The sequence below is a fragment of the Callospermophilus lateralis genome, chromosome Y (assembly GCF_048772815.1).
Source record: "Callospermophilus lateralis isolate mCalLat2 chromosome Y, mCalLat2.hap1, whole genome shotgun sequence".
Classification (NCBI taxonomy): domain Eukaryota; kingdom Metazoa; phylum Chordata; class Mammalia; order Rodentia; family Sciuridae; genus Callospermophilus; species Callospermophilus lateralis.
The window spans coordinates 11,971,412-11,982,001 of NC_135326.1; positions in this window are offsets into that span (position 1 = coordinate 11,971,412).

Here is a 10,590-nt window from a genome sequence, read left to right on the forward strand (position 1 = left end):
GGAGGTCCAGTGACCGATGGGAAGTGCTTCTTGCTGGCACTGCCCGGATGCTGGCTCACCCACCGTCCCCCTGCCCACAGCTCTTCAAGGGCCGGGTGACTCGACAAAGCAGGAAGTGTCCCGTGCAGGTGGACATGAGGACAGGTCCGGCCAGCGATCTGCTCCCTGCTGTCCACACCACAGCACCCCTGACCAGAGCCTGGGGTATCTGGAGCCACCAGGGCGGTTCCAGGTGGTGTGAGCTGCAGTGTGTCCACAATCTCTCAGCCTCCGCAGGGCCGGTCAGCAGGGCCACCAGGGCCAGCGTTTCTCCTGCCAGCAGTCCACGTGGCAGGAGCTGACTTGGTGCTGGCCATGCACAGCTGCACATGGCCCCCTGGACCCTCCACTGCCACACGTGGCCCCCTGGACCCTCCACAGCCACCATAGCCTCCCTTGGACACTCCACAGCCCCACATGGCCCCCTGGACACTCCACAATCCCACGTGACCCCTTCGTACCACATGACCACAACCCATCCATGTAGGGCAGGCGTGGCCAGCGGAGCCCTAGCCAGGCTCATGAGGTGAGAAGTGCATCCTCTGCCTTTCTTCACGGTGCTGCGGACGGAGCACCGCGAGGCCCCGAGGGTCATCCCGTGACCCACACGGCAGACTGTTGGTCGCAATGGCCCCTCGAGCCCACCCTGTGCTGGACTGGCTCCTGGACTTCCCAGGCGTGGTACTGGGGGCTGCTTTACCACTGAGCTGATCTCCAGCCCTTTCAATTTTTAGTTTGAGAGTCTCTCCAAGTTGCTGAGGCTGGCCTCCAACTTGCCATCCTCGGGCCTCAGCCTCCCGCGTGGCTGGGATTTGAGCCCTGCACCACCGCGTCCGCCCACCCCCGTGGATGTACTCTGCCATCTCTGGTGCTGCTTGGCTCCTGCTGTGAAGTGTCCTGGTGAAGTGTCTGGCTTTCTCTTGCCTGGACGTCCCAGCAGGGTTGAGCCCACCTCATGACTGCTAGCGCCTGCCTCCTCCGCACACAGTCCCGGCCGGCACCCCCAGAAGTGTCCGAGTGAGGTTCCACAGCTGCTTCCTGGGGCCCCGGGGCAGCTCGGTGACAGGAGGGTGACCGTGCACCCGAGGAGCCTCGGGCAGTGCCACACAGTGACCCTGGATGCCTCCCCAGCGTCTCAGCCCAGTAGGAGGACCGGGAGGAGGCAGAGTCCACCTGCCAGCCGCCTCCTGCGTCCAGCGTGCCCCGGTCACTGCACACCCTGAGCCGGCCCTCGACACTGCACGTCCAGGGTCCCTCCCCGGGCGCTCCTGGTGCAGAGGAGACGGGGAGGCTGTGGGAGGCGGGAGGTGACCGGCAGCTCTTGCTCAGTGCCCGACGCAGGCCTGGGGACAGCAGGCTGCGGGCTGCGGGTGCTTTGGTGGGGGGGTTGCAGGTGCGTAATGAAGCGCCTTGGGGACCCACCTGGGCCCAGGCACGACCCCTCGACGCTCCTCACACACCTCGGATGCGGAGATCCTGCAGGGGGCCCCAGGGGGCTGCGTCTGGCTGGGCCCTTCCCCTGAGGTCAGTGTGCAGCTGTCCTCTGGTGGCCACTCAGGAGCTGGAGCGGCCAGGGCCTCTGGGCATCGCGGGTGGGGGCTGGGGGCGCGACACTCATGTCACTGCAGCCAGAGGAGGGCGTGGTCAGGGTCAGGTTGGGGGGCTGGACCCTAACCCTAACCCTAACCCCACCATGGCCTGGCTCCAGGGAGAATGGGGGACACGGGAGCCAGGAGAGACGCCTGGCAGGGGTCAGTGTGGGCCTCTCCTGGGACACCCGAGCCCAGGCCCGTCTGTCCTGCAGGCCACCTCTCATTGCCCTGGAGGACCCGCAGACGGGCCAGGTGGGGACATGTCCTCCCCAGGGAAGAGGGGCCCTCAGCTCCACCCTCAGGACCTGCTCCCAGGTGCTGCAGCCAGCCTGTGCCCGAGCACCCCTGGACAGCAGTAACAGGTGACCACTACAGCCAGCCTGTGCCCGAGCACCCCTGGACAGCAGTAACAGGTGACCACTACAGCCAGCCTGTGCCCGAGCACCCCTGGACGGCAGTAACAGGTGACCACTACAGCCAGCCTGTGTCCGAGCACCCCTGGACGGCAGTAACAGGTGACCACTACAGCCAGCCTGTGTCCGAGCACCCCTGGACGGCAGTAACAGGTGACCACTACAGCCAGCCTGTGCCCGAGCACCCCTGGACGGCAGTAACAGGTGACCACTACAGCCAGCCTGTGTCCGAGCACCCCTGGACGGCAGTAACAGGTGACCACTACAGCCAGCCTGTGCCCGAGCACCCCTGGACGGCAGTAACAGGTGACCACTACAGCCAGCCTGTGCCCGAGCACCCCTGGACGGCAGTAACAGGTGACCACTACAGCCAGCCTGTGCCCGAGCACCCCTGGACGGCAGTAACAGGTGACCACTACAGCCAGCCTGTGCCCGAGCACCCCTGGACGGCAGTAACAGGTGACCACTACAGCCAGCCTGTGCCCGAGCACCCCTGGACGGCAGTAACAGGTGACCACTACAGCCAGCCTGTGCCCGAGCACCCCTGGACGGCAGTAACAGGTGACCACTACAGCCAGCCTGTGCCCGAGCACCCCTGGACGGCAGTAACAGGTGACCACTACAGCCAGCCTGTGCCCGAGCACCCCTGGACGGCAGTAACAGGTGACCACTACAGCCAGCCTGTGCCCGAGCACCCCTGGACGGCAGTAACAGGTGACCACTACAGCCAGCCTGTGCCCGAGCACCCCTGGACGGCAGTAACAGGTGACCACTACAGCCAGCCTGTGCCCGAGCACCCCTGGACGGCAGTAACAGGTGACCACTACAGCCAGCCTGTGCCCGAGCACCCCTGGACGGCAGTAACAGGTGACCACTACAGCCAGCCTGTGCCCGAGCACCCCTGGACGGCAGTAACAGGTGACCACTACAGCCAGCCTGTGTCCGAGCACCCCTGGACGGCAGTAACAGGTGACCACTACAGCCAGCCTGTGTCCGAGCACCCCTGGACGGCAGTAACAGGTGACCACTACAGCCAGCCTGTGCCCGAGCACCCCTGGACGGCAGTAACAGGTGTCCACTGGAGCCAGCCTGTGTCCGAGCACCCCTGGACGGCAGTAACAGGTGACCACTACAGCCAGCCTGTGTCCGAGCACCCCTGGACGGCAGTAACAGGTGACCACTACAGCCAGCCTGTGTCTGAGCACCCCTGGACGGCAGTAACAGGTGTCCACTGGAGCCAGCCTGTGTCCGAGCACCCCCGGACGGCAGTGAGGGGTGTCCACTGGAGCCAGCCTGTGCCCGAGCACCCCTGGACAGCAGTAACAGGTGACCACTACAGCCAGCCTGTGTCCGAGCACCCCTGGACGGCAGTAACAGGTGACCACTACAGCCAGCCTGTGTCCGAGCACCCCTGGACAGCAGTAACAGGTGACCACTACAGCCAGCCTGTGCCCGAGCACCCCTGGACGGCAGTAACAGGTGACCACTACAGCCAGCCTGTGTCCGAGCACCCCTGGACAGCAGTAACAGGTGTCCACTGGAGCCAGCCTGTGCCCGAGCACCCCTGGACGGCAGTAACAGGTGTCCACTGGAGCCAGCCTGTGTCCGAGCACCCCCGGACGGCAGTGAGGGGTGTCCACTGGAGCCAGCCTGTGCCCGAGCACCCCTGGACAGCAGTAACAGGTGACCATGGGAGCCAGCCTGTGCCCGAGCACCCCTGGACAGCAGTAACAGGTGTCCACTACAGCCAGCCTGTGTCCGAGCACCCCTGGACGGCAGTAACAGGTGACCACTACAGCCAGCCTGTGTCCGAGCACCCCTGGACGGCAGTAACAGGTGACCACTACAGCCAGCCTGTGTCCGAGCACCCCTGGACAGCAGTAACAGGTGTCCACTGGAGCCAGCCTGTGCCCGAGAACCCCTGGACGGCAGTAACAGGTGTCCACTGGAGCCAGCCTGTGTCCGAGCACCCCCGGACGGCAGTGAGGGGTGTCCACTGGAGCCAGCCTGTGCCCGAGCACCCCTGGACAGCAGTAACAGGTGACCATGGGAGCCAGCCTGTGTCCGAGCACCCCTGGCCGGGCCTGGAGGGCACTAACAAGCGTCCACCGGAGCCAGCCTGTGCGTCCACTGGACGGGCCTGGAGGGCGGGAGTGTGTGCTCACTGGCGGATCAGGCCCGGGGCCAGGCTGTGCAGGAGCTCAGCCAGCGCTCGTCAAGGACAGGACCTTGTCCCCGGGGACAGCGTAAACAGCAGCTAGTGCCCAGAGCCGGGCGAGACAGGGACGTGGAGTCACGTGGGCCCAAGTGGCTGGCCCAGCGTCCCCCACTTGAGACCGCGGCTGGCTCCGCTAGGGAGACGGGAGGTCGTGAAGCAAAGGGCGTGTGAGCTGCTGCAGACGCTGGCCAAGGGCACGAGGGGCCACTGTCCAGGCCACCAGAGCCCTGGTGCACGAGGACCCCTCCCAGGAGGCCGTCAGTGGGGGCTGCCGTGGGGAGGGCCCAGGACATCGGTGGGTCCCAGGGAGGGCCAGGCACAGTGGCCCTAGGCACGGCAGGCGGCTGCAGGTCCCAGGAGGGCAGAGGCAGGGGCTCTCAGGTGGCCCCTGGCCCTCTCCACAGCAGGAGCTCTCCACACTGTGATGTCCAGAGCCCCCACCCCCAGCTCTGTCCCCACCCCTCTCTGAGGAGAGGCCAGGGAGGCTTTGCTGGCCTGTGGGCCCCAGGCACCAGCACAGGACTGGCCGTCAGGACTGTGCCCGTCCATGGCGCCTCCCACGGGCTGGGTGGACCCCGGATGTGGGGTGGGGTCCTCCCTGTGCATCAGGGAGGCCGAGGGCCACCAGCACAGAATGCTGCACCCAGCGCTTCCCAAGAGCCATGGCCAGCAGGTCCTGCCTGGACGCTGGCAGGGGAGACCTTCCCGTCTCTTCCAACAGGGGCAGGGGGGCGGTCGCGGTGGCCCTGTGGGAGTGTCCTGGGCTTGATGGCCACTCTCAGGGACTTCAACCACAGGAGTCCAGGTCCCCAGCCCTGGAGGGCACAGGCTGGACCAGGCTCCCAGGCTGAGGCCCTGCACAGGCTCCAGGGGGCTCCTCCTGCCTCTCCAGCTCCTGGGCTCCAGGTGGCCCTGGGCTGGCCCCTCACTGCAGTCTCTGCCTCCGTCTCCACGGGGCTCCTCCTCTGGGCCTGTGTCCCCTCCTGTCTCTTGGGAGGACACGGCCATTGCACGAGGGCCCCCTGACCCAGGAGGAGCCCATCTCGGGACCCTCCACTAAAGACCTCTGCAGAGACCTGTTCCCAGTTGAGGTCCTGTGTGACATTCCAGGTGACATGAAGGAGGGACACGCTGTTCGACCACAGAGGACCATCTACATTCGGATCCTCAGACACGGGGACAGGACCTTCTCTGGAGAAAGGTCTTTGCTGGTGAAATGAAGTGAAGGATCTTAGAAGGGGTCTCCTGTCTTCTGGGTGGACACAGATCTAGTGACCCGTCCATGTCAGAGGCCCCCTTTGGGGCTTGGCTGTGCTGCGAGGGTTCCCCAGGCCCAGGGAGGTGGCTGTGGTGTAGGGCAGGGAGCCGCGAGTGGACTACAAGACCCCTGGCCCCTGGGGGCTCTGATGTCCACCCGGACACGGGAGGGGGCCCACGGTTAGGGAACTGTGCTGACCCCAAGCGGAGCTTCCAGCAGGACCATGCAGGGACTCAGGGCTCCTGTTTCTGGGCCTCCTGCCCACAGCTCCGTGAGAGCTTCACAGGCACACACGCGTGTCCCATGTCACTGAAGCACACACGCGTGTTCCACAGCACGTGGGGTGACCTCGACCATCTGTCACACATTCCAGCAGAGCTGGGAGAGGGCACCCCCAGGACACAGGAGGTGTCGTGAGGGACATGGCCCTGGCGGTCCTCAGGTGGGTCACACTGATGGCTCACTGCCACAGGTGGGCAGGCTGCACCACCCCTCGGCTGAGCTGCTGCCCGCTCGGACCTCCCTTCGGTGGAACTGCCCAGGGCTGTCTGCCAAGCTCTGGGAAGAGGGCCTCATGTCCGGGGCTGCCCCAGGCAGGGACCGAGCAGAGTGGGCGGGTGCTGCCCCGAGGGTGGGGACGGTCCACCACCCAGAGCAGCCCTAGGGGCCTGGAACCCAGGACAGCACGGCGGAATGGTCCTGGAACTGCTGCCTGGACAAGTCGGTGGAAGACGTGTCCTTGCACCCGGGAGTGGGGACATGCAGGGGACCTGCGGAACTGAGCGTCTCCCGCAAGTGACTCTGAGCCCTACAAACCGAGTGACCATCGCAGCCCAGCGCGCGTTCCGTGAATTCTGAACCCAGTGCGCCGCGTGGACGCCGAGCGAGCCCGTCCCTCTCGGTGAGGGCAGCGACCTCCTCCAGCCCTCAGCCTGGGCTGGCGCTGTCCCCGCAGCTCCTGGGGACAGGGCCACGCCGCAGCGTCTCTGGGAGAAGGCCCGGCTTGGGCGACCTGGACGCTGCAGGCGGGTCCTGACCGGGAAGCGACGCCCACCCCCCGAAGACCACGGACGGCAAAGGACGCGCGGCTCCAGGGGCTCAGCGCCGTCGTGGCCGGGGTCCCCTGGCCAAGGGTCGGCGACTGAGAGGGAGCCAGGCCGGGAGGGAGCCAGGGGACGCGGGCCTGGGCGGGGCCTGGGCGCAGGGTCAGCGCAGCAGCCGAGCTCCGCCTGCAGGTGGCGAGCGGGAGCCGAGGAGCGCGCAGGCGGGTCCCCAGACAGAGGCGGCGCGCGGGTTGGGGTGGGGGGCCAGGCTGGCCTGGAAGAGGGCCCCGAGACCCAGGGCAGTGTCAGGGCCTGGAGACCGCCAGGCCCCCGCCCCTGCGACGCCCAGCTCAGAGCCCGCAGCCCGCGGGGTGGACGCTCTGGTCTGCTGCAGCAGCGAACCGCCCAGCGGCCTCCGCAGCCGGGTCCCCCAGAGGGGCACGCTGGCAGGGGACAATGAGACAGGCAGAGCCGGCCCGGCGGTGCCTCCATGGCTCCCGGCCTCGGGGTCACCTGGGAGCCCAGAGCTGGGGACCCCGGCTGGCACCCTAGTCCATGAGGGTGTGGGCGCTGGCCACCCAGACACCCTGACTTCCCCTGGGGCCTCGTCAGACCCCACCATGCGGACCCACTGGTGGGGAGCGAGCCTGGGACTCCTGTGGTCTCCCGGCCGTCCCTGCGCCTCCCTGCCATCGTGGGCAATGGGGGACACCCCGGTGTCTGCTGCCCCACTGTGAGCAGAGGTCCCACGGCCCATGGAGGGGGTGTCCGTCCTTCCCAGGTCCAGCGCCGAGTGCGGAGGTGGCGGACATTCTGAGCACCTGAGGCATGTCCCTGAGGGGGTGGCACCACACCTGTGACGGTGGCATCGTCCCTGTGAGGGTGGCATTGTCCCTGTGGGGTGGCGTCCCCTGCGAGGTGCACCATCCCTGTGGCCACAGGCCAGTGCGTGGGGCCCCTTTGGCTTTGCAGGGTGAACAAGGGGCCAGCTGTCCCTGGTGGGCTGTTGACAGTGCTGCTGACCAGATGGGCAGGAGAGACTGCCCAACACTGCTGGGCAGCAGGACCAGGGGTTTCCAGGGGCAGACCTGGGTCAGAGGATGGCTGGAGCAAGGCCCCGTGACAATGAACCAACCTGGGATGAGCGTCTGCCAAGCCTCAGAGTCCAGCGCCCCAGCCCCGGAGGGGACTGGACCAGGGTCCCGGGCTGAGCTCCCTCCACCTCTTACCATGGTGTCCAGCTCCCTCCAGGGCTCCAGGGGGGCTCCTCCTGCCTCTCCAGCTCCTGGGCTCCAGGTGGCCCTGGGCTGGTGGCCCCTCACTGCAGTCTCTGCCTCCGTCTCCATGTGGCTCCTCCTCTGTGTCTGTGTCCCCTCCTCTGTCTCTCGTGAGGACGTGGCCATTGGATGAGGGCCCCCTGACCCAGGAGAAGCTCATCTGAAGATCTTCCACTAACTACCTCTGCAGAGACCCTGCTTCCAAATAAGGATCCGTTCCTGGTTTGGGGTTCATATGGGCTGAATTGTCCCCCCTCCTCTGCTGCAGCCCTGGCCCCAGGACCTTGGGATGTGCTGTGTGGAGACAGGTCCTTACAGAAGTGATGGAGGTGCAGTGAGGTCCCCAGGGTGGCCCTGACCCAGCAGGACTGGGGTCCTTGTAAGAAGAGGACATGAGGACACAGACGCACACAGAGGGACGGCCCCGGGAGGACACAGGGAGAAAATGGCATCTACGTGCCCACCTACAAGAGAGGCCTCGAGAGGAGTCAGGCTGCCCACCCTGGACCTTGGACCTCTACCCTCTGGGGCAAGGAGCTACATCTCTGCTGTTGGGGCCCCGGGCTGCGGGGCTTCGCTGTGGTGCCGGGAGAGCCATACCACCAGCTGCTCAGGGGGTCCACCAGATGGACTGCAGGGCAAGAGGGCCTGTCGCAGGGCCAGGCGGACACCACCACAGGGCTCCCTTGCCAAAGGCCCCGGGCTGGAAAACCAGCCGGAGGTCACCTGGCTGTAGCGGCTCTGCGTGCGCGTCACCTGCTTTAGCAGATCTAGGCGCAGGCGGCCCAGTTTAGCAGATGTGCAAGTGCCACCCAGTTTAGCAGAGGTCCCGCGTCACCTGACTGTGCAGATGTCCCCATGCCACCCTCTCTTTGCAGATTTCCCTGTGTCACCTGACTTAGCAGATGTGCAAGTGCCACCCAGTTTAGCAGAGGTCCCCGCGTCACCTGACTGTGCAGATCTGGGTGCATCTCCAAGACAAGTCTGGACAGACCCTCCTTCTCCGAAGCCGTGCTGAGGCAGCAGGAGCCTGACGTTCAGGCTGAATCAGAAACCACCAGACCGACGGCTCCCAGGGCTGGTCCAGAGCCTGCTGTTGGCTGTTTCAGACATCCCCGAGACTAGGGACTTGATGACTCCTCATGGGGTCTCAGGCAGGTCAACAAGTTGGCTCCAGATGGTCACTTACGACCTCTGAGCTGCTGATCCTCCTCCATCTGCGGGTCTGGGGAGCATCCTCCAAGTGGTGCAATGTCCCAGGGAGGTCTGTCCTGTCCGCAGTGGTGCTGGGTGCTGAGTCCCAGGGAGGTCTGAGCTGTCTGCAGTGGTGCTGGGTGCTGAGTCTCAGGGAGGTCTGTGCTGTGCTGTCTGCAGTGGTGCTGGGTGCTGAGTCCCAGGGAGGTCTGTGCTGTGCTGTCTGCAGTGGTGCTGGGTGCTGAGTCTCAGGTGTGTTTGTTGTACTCTCTGCAGTGGTGCTGGGTGCTGAGTCTCAGGGAGGTCTGTGCTGTGCCCTACGTTGTTGGGGTGCTCTCCTTTCTGTTTTCCCGGGTCTTCTTGAGTCCTGGGGTCCCCACCTCCTCACCCCCGGGGCTCCCAGGCCCTGTGCCAGCACCCTGGATTGCTCCTCTGCAGTCTCCGCCCGGTCCTCCCACGCGGACGAGGATCCGCCCGCACAGGCCTGGTCAGGGGAGCCGACCTCTTGGCTCCCGCGGCGGTCTCTTACCCTGGGCTCCTGGAAAGCTTCAAAGCAGATAAAAGCCGAGAGATTAGGGAAATGAGCTGGCGTTGGCCCCGCCACGCAATCCTTGGCCCAGGATCCTCGGTTCCTCCCGCCATCCGCCCACCGACCTGGCATCCTCTGCCCAGAGACGCTCCCTGACAGCGCACCTCGCTCCTCCCTCCGCTGGGGGGAGCTGAGACACTCCCCGGGCCACCGCGCTGCAGCACGCTCGCGCACACCCTCATACACAGGCCGCACTGCACCTCGCACCTCCCTCCGCTAGGGGGAGCTGAGACGCTCCTGGGCCACAGCGCTGCAGCACGCTCGCGCACACCCTCATACACAGGCCGCACTGCACCTCGCACCTCCCTCCGCTAGGGGGAGGTGAGACGCTCCTGGGCCACAGCGCTGCCGCGCGCTCGCGCACACCCTCATACACAGGCCGCACTGCACCTCGCACCTCCCTCCGCTAGGGGGAGCAGAGACGCTCCTGGGGCCACCGCGCTGCAGCACGCTCGCGCACACCCTCATACACAGGCGGCACTGCACCTCGCACCTCCCTCCGCTGGGGGGGAGCTGAGACGCTCCTGGGGCCACCCCGCTGCAGGGAGCTCGCGCACACCCTCATACACAGGCCGCACTGCACCACGCTCCTCCCTCCGCTAGGGGGAGCTGAGACGCTCCCGGGGCCACGGCCGTGCAGCGCGCTCGCGCACACCCTCATACACTGGCCGCATTGCACCATGCTCCTCATTCCAGTGCACACGCCATGCACATGTAACACGCTAGGAACACACAGCACACGCCACGCACATGTAATACCACACAGGCACAGACTCGCCGTGCACACCCAGCACACACCACGCACACCCAGCATGTGCCATGCACATATAACACAGTATGTACACATAGCACGCGCCGTGCACATGTAACACACACCAGGCACACCCAGCACCACACCACGGCACACCACACACACAGACTGTCACGTGCAGCAGCACACCTGTGTCACGTGCACACGGCATAGTGC